This window comes from Neopelma chrysocephalum, unplaced genomic scaffold, assembly GCF_003984885.1.
Source record: "Neopelma chrysocephalum unplaced genomic scaffold, ASM398488v2 Primary Assembly neopelma1_60, whole genome shotgun sequence".
In the NCBI taxonomy this organism is placed as follows: Eukaryota; Metazoa; Chordata; class Aves; order Passeriformes; family Pipridae; genus Neopelma; species Neopelma chrysocephalum.
The window spans coordinates 8,233,157-8,239,754 of record NW_020897715.1 but is presented as its reverse complement, the minus strand read 5'-3'; positions in this window follow the sequence as shown (position 1 = coordinate 8,239,754).

Here is a 6,598-nt window from a genome sequence, read left to right as displayed (position 1 = left end):
GCAAAAGTCTTTTTTCCCGTAATTAAATTCCCATCAAAGCTATAAATTTCTCCCACTGGCTTTATATATTTACCATAATTTTATCCTCTATCATCACTGCTGCTGCTGCAATTCTACCTCCTTTCCATCTTCAACTTTGCTTTATTTGATCATTGGTCTCCATTTAGTTTTGATCTCATGGCCATATATGGGTTGTGATATGACTTCCAGTCTTCCTTAAGCATGTGATTGGCACAGGTAAGTAAGACAAAAGGAGGACGAAAGTATCCAAGTTCTTGCTTGACCCACACACTCTTGAAAAAGATGCCAGCAAATGAGTGTGCAGGTAATATGAACAGTGTGTTTTCAGGACTGACAGTACCCAGGGTGCACACAGCACTTTCTGCAACAGAGAAACCACAGCAGCTGCAGAGCTGATCTTCCATCAAAGCACATTTACAGTAAATTTTTCATTTCCAGGGCAGAATCAAAGATACCAACCCTCTACAGCCAAATAATGCACAAGAATCTTAAAAAAAAAATAAAATTGTGCAGATAGCACACGAAAGAGGTGGCATACCATTAAACAATCTCTTCAAACAAGACTGAGCAGCTTGAATCCTCTCCTGTCGAATAACAACCAAGTTTTTACAAAGCAGAAACTGGATCATTTCACAGCACACAAACATACCACATTTCAATACAAAACTTCAGATTTGCTAAAAAGGGGAGAAAAGATTATAGAAAAGAAAAAAAAAAAAAGAAAAAAACTCCATTATTTTCCTGGTCTATAAAATTAGTCCCTTCTCTTTAACATCATTTCTCTGCACTAATGCAATCTGCAAGCTCTTACACATTTGAGCTGGTTTTCATATGCCTACTTCAGTGGGCTCCTGTTTAAAGTGAAACTACATGTTGTTAACAGTCATTATGGAGAAAAGTAGACGAGTTTCTATCATTTGCATCCTCTGACTCACCTTAGGAAAACAGTTTTGCACCATAGCTTTCCTGGCTATCACACTTTACTACAACCCAGGGTACATGCTAATATTAGCATTTTCATTTAAAAAAATGAAATGAAATAAAATAAAAAAGTAACAGGACAACAGGGCATCTCAAGCTGATAGCAGCACTCACATTCGGACTGCCTTAAAAAGCAGCCCTCATCTGGTGTTGACACAGAGTAGCAATGGGCCGATCCACTGCAGTTGTACAGCCCACACCCTCAGCAGCTGTACCACTGCTCATACCAAAGACCACTGCATGCCTTCTTCCTGAGACTCCTCTAAGAGTGTATTTAACTTGAGAGATCCCACATGTTCACAGCCCAAGACTCCTGCAATGGAGCACTTTGCCTATAGATTAGGAGTCACTATTCAGCATCACTTGGAACACTGAAAAAGTGGCAGAACTACTGAAACACACAGACAAGTATGACTCCAGCTAAAAAAAGAGACAAGCCACTGACACATTTAAAAGCTTAATACTTTCAACATGGCACTGATACTTTGTGCAGAAAAGGGACAACTGCACTTGAAGCAGGCACTTACAGAGCTGGCCAGAAAGCACACCAGGTACTTCAGGCTGGCACAAACAGCCAAGGAACAGCTGCTAAGGAGACAACAGTTGCTCACTGTGGAAGACGGGGGGCAAGAAGGAAGCAAAGTGTTGTTATTGTCACTGAATCATAGAATAGAATCATAGAATCAACCGGGTTGGAAAAGACCTCCGAGATCATCAAGTCCAACCCTTGATCCAACACTGCCGTGGTTACTAGACCATGGCACTAAGTGCCACATCCAGTCTCATCTTAAAAACCTCCAGGGACAGTGAATCCACCACTTCCCTGGGCACCCCATTCCAATGTCTGATTACTCTCTCCGTAAAAATTTCTTCCTAATATCCAGCCTAAACCTCCCCTGGCAGAGCTTAAGACCGTGCCCTCTTGTCCTACTGCTGGTTGCCTGGGAGAAGAGACCAACCCCCACCCGGCTACAACCTCCTGTCAGGGAGCTGTAGAGAGTGATGAGGTCTCCCCTGAGCCTCCTCTTCTCCAGGCTCAACAGCCCCAGCTCCCTCAGCCTCTCCTCATAAGACTTGTGCTCAGAAGTCCCTAGGCAATGAAAATTGTATAGTAATAGGAAGATCACAGTGTGACATGTGAGGATCTTGAAGAGAGAGGCACAAGCTCTCCACAGCTGTGGTGGCCAGTAAGGGCGCAATGGCCAGTAAGGGTGGGAAGATACAATTTCAAAATTTACACAGGAAAGTCTTAATAACAGTGGAATAGTTTCATAATGAGCAAACAGAAGGGATGAGGGAAGCTTAGAGACTGTATAAGAAGAGAAAAATACGAAGCCTGAGACTGAAAGAAGTTGGGGGGAGACAACTAGCCAAACACTATGAGAAGAGAGCTGCAAGAGTATAATTCAAAAATGTGCATCTGTTTTTACTGAGAATGGGACTGGAAGACAGAATGGAGGTCCCTAATAAGGTTTATGAAGTATCCCCATGCCATATTTCAGGTGTTTGCAAATTAAATCTAATTGTTTTTCATAAATACCTTAAATGTGAAATATCTGATTAACGTCCCTTATATGACCTTAATCAGAGAATCATAGAATAGTTTTGAGTTGAAAGGGGCATTTAAAGACCATCTAGTCCACCCCCTCTTGCAGTAGCAGGGACACCTTCCATTAGACCAGGTTGCTCAGAGCTCAGTCCAACCTGGCCCTGAATGTTTCCAGGGATCAGGCATCCACCACCTCTCACAACAACCTGTTCCAGTATGTCACCACACTCACTGTAAAAAAATCTTTTCCTTATATCTAATCTAAACTGATACTCCTTTAGTTTAAAACTGTTACCTTGTCCTACTGCAACAGACCCTGCCAAAAAGTTTGTCCTCATGTAGGTAACACAATGCTCCTTGCATCACATACAGAAAGACAACCTATTAAAGAAAAAGAGAGATAATAGTTAAGGGAGAAAGGAAACAAAATGTAGACACCCACATGATGAGAAGCCCTGAACCTTGGCCCATGTGAATTTTGTTTTCCCAGCACAGGGAGGCAAATGCCATTATTTTCACCTACTCTTCAAACTTTTCATGACATCTCCTGCTGAACCTGTGATGGTTTGACTCTCCCTTTAAACTGAACTAATCAAATTCTTGTCTTTGCAAAATGACCAAAAGTCACCAAATGAGAGAGCCTGGAGAAACAACAAAACTGACCCTGTAATGCTTTGTTCCAACACTTACAGTCTGGCCTATCTCCCATTGCTCATAGTACATTTGTAGAAAGGGGAAATTTCTTATTCTCTAGAAAGAAGGAGGAATAGGCATTTTGCAGCTTCCAGTCTGCCATCTCCAGCATCGTGCCAACCTTCCCTTTCAAGAGTGCAAATAAATGAGCTACACTTATGATGTGTATTTAAATTCCAATTATCATACAATTACGCTACAACTATGCTTCTTGAGAAACAATATGCTCTTACAGCATAAACAAAACATCATCAAAATTATGGAGATTGTTTCTTAGAGACATAAACCATCTTCATATATTTATTACTGCTTGCCACAGGGATACTACTTTACACCCAAAGGATGCTTCTCTCTATATATATGAGTTCTGGTATCACCATTCCTAAAACAGCTTTCAAAGCCTTTTTAAAACCAATCTTGTGGAACCTGCCCCCTGCCAAACTAATCTGATAGAGCTTTCATAAATAAACAAGGTCCTCCATTCCCAGTGGGGAAAGGAAAAGTCAAATAACTCAGAAACCACTGATTTCATTCAACAGAGTTTAAAAATATACAGAACTTAATTTTTAAATATTTGAAAATAATTGTCAAACCCCCACACAAACCCGGACAACTAAATATCCTGTCGTTGTCTTTATGTGGTATTTTCAGTTTCAGTCTTAAAGTCCAATTTCTCTCTAAACTCAAAGGCAAGTCCTAGCAACATTTCCTCTTGTCAGGATATGGCTTTGTAAAACCAATCCCTTGGTTTGAATAAGGCCCAATTCATTGATGTAAATGTAGAATGTAAAAAAGTGCCAAAGTCTTAAGGACTTTCCCCTTCTTATTCTCTAATCCAAGAAAGCCCACTGCCATTGCAGCTTCAAAGTAGCTGACATGCAGCCCAGAGATCAGGCAAGCATTTCCAAGCGTATTATAGGCTAGTTTTCCGGGAGTCTCCCTCTCTCTACATGTTATTCAGTGGATATGCAAATTAAGTATTGTCCAATTTGTTCCCGAGTTTCTTACAGAAATGCAGAAGGAGTGCTCTCCTTTGTACACTCCTAAACTGCCCTACTGGCCTGGCTCACAAATTTCTTCATCTCTAGATGTGTTTCCGTATTTAAACTGAGTGAAACACACATAAATTGTATTTCTTGAGTGACAAAACTCATAGAAGTCTTACTGGTACCACAGAAAATAAAACCTCTACAGTACAAAGAGATGTCTCTAAACCTCTGCAGTTCGGAGAGATTAATTATGGAGAGACATAGAACTAGAAAAAGGGCACCTCCCTCCACTGTCTCTCCCCCATTCTGCTTTCTACACACTGAAACACTTACCTAGGGCATATTACAGAGTTTCTCTAGATAAATATGTTTAAATTGTGGAATGAAAAGCAGCTATGGGTTTTAGGTGCACCAACTGAGAAATCTTAAAATATGCTGGAAGATGGGGAGGTCACTTTTGAAACTGAGGCATCCCAGTTGCCCCCCAAATAATTTCATTATATTCTGTGCAATAACAATTTTCAACATGCCTGATGGCCGTGTGATTTATTGCCAATGATGAGCATAAAGCATAATCACAGCATGACTGCTCTGTAGTGGGAAAATTATTTCCACCCTCGCACTGAAAAGTGAAACCCAGATTTCAATGCTGAGGAAAAAAACGCACAAACTTCCTTACAAGTTACTTCGTAAGGTTTCAATATTTTCTAGATGTAATAGGTTCTCCAAATTGGGCTCTGATACAAAACTGCCAAATGACAAATAAAGTTTTCTTTGCTTAGTCATTCATTTGCAAGATTTGGTGATCTTTCTCACTACCAATTTCAAACCACACAATTTTATGAATATTTTCTAAACTTAGATGCCAACTAAACTTACTTTAATTACAATATAAAGAACAAAAGAAACACCCACTCTTTCTGAGGCTTGCTGTTTAATTAAAACAGCATTAAATGAAATTATTAAGTTGTATTATCTACCACCACTTGTGTTTTAGCTAATTATGTTATTTACACTGAGAGAATTAAATGACAAAGAATTTTGGTGAAAGAATGTTCATTACATGAACCCTTTCTTTCTTCCTTTTTTTATTCCTTAAGAGTTTTTTTCCTTCAAGAGTATTTCCTTCTCTTCCTTTGCAGGCACCTTTGTCACATCCCTCCTTCCCATTTCCTCTGAGAAACCTTTGTACCCTCTTATCACTGATGTGCCAACAACAGATAGACAACAGGGTCTTGTTCAGACAGTGTAACTGCTGAACAAGCATCAGTAGGTTGGCATCATTTCAGAAAGTACAGAGGGAGCAGAAGTTTTCCTAGTTGTTAACCAAGAAGAAAAAAAATAAAAAGTTGGAGAATATGCAACTCCCTCAAAGCCACTGTTCAATATATATAACTTGAAAAAGCAACAAAAAGATTACCAGCATCTTCCTTTTTTAAAAAGCAATAGCTTCCAAAAACTCAAAATAAAAACTTCTCCACCATAAAACCTACTCTCAAATAGATAGATAGATAAATAAAATGCTTCTCCAGAAATCCTTTTTATCCCACAAACATGCTACTAACTAACAAATCAGGCAACCAGATCCACTCCATATATCTCATACATCTCTCTTGACAGACTTTGCTAGTCTTGAAAGGGAGACCAGGCAGCCTCAAGAGGCATGGATATTGCTGTAACGGAGACAGCTCAAATACAATGATGATACAGTATAAATAATACAAGGTGCCATAAGGGCAGATCACTGAAAAATAAATTTCAGCTCATTCAACCAAGAAAAATCAATCCACATTACTAAGAGAGTTTGTACATCAACAGGAGTCTCTTTGTATGAGCTGTTATTCCAGACTGCTGTACTCATCACTAGCAAGAAATTAACCTTTGTCCTGTGCACCCCATCAGAGGAACCTCATGTACTTCACAAGGCAAAGATTATTAACCACTAAATAAGCATGGAAATGACATGAGTTTCCGGATAGGTTGAGTATTACAGCATTATGCTCATGGCACCACACATGAATACAGCAAGTTACACAGCCACAAAAAGTGAAAGCATACCCACATCATCTTTGAATGAAGCCACAGTCAATTTTAATTTGGTCTCAAGCCCTTAGAAATTGTTATGGAGTGTGGTTAAAAAGGGAACCAAGAGCCAGTTTGATGGCAGGTTCACAGCCTGCAGTGATGCCCCAGTCAGCCAGTATCTCAACATCCTAAAAACAAAGCACAGATACAATGAAGGCTCTGCCTCTCCTAATAATCTTGGAGACTGTTTACTCAGCAACACTAACACATCACAGGAAAGGATGCCAATGCCTGAAGACAAGTCTGTTTAACTCCAAGCCAGCTTTGTTTATTGCTAACA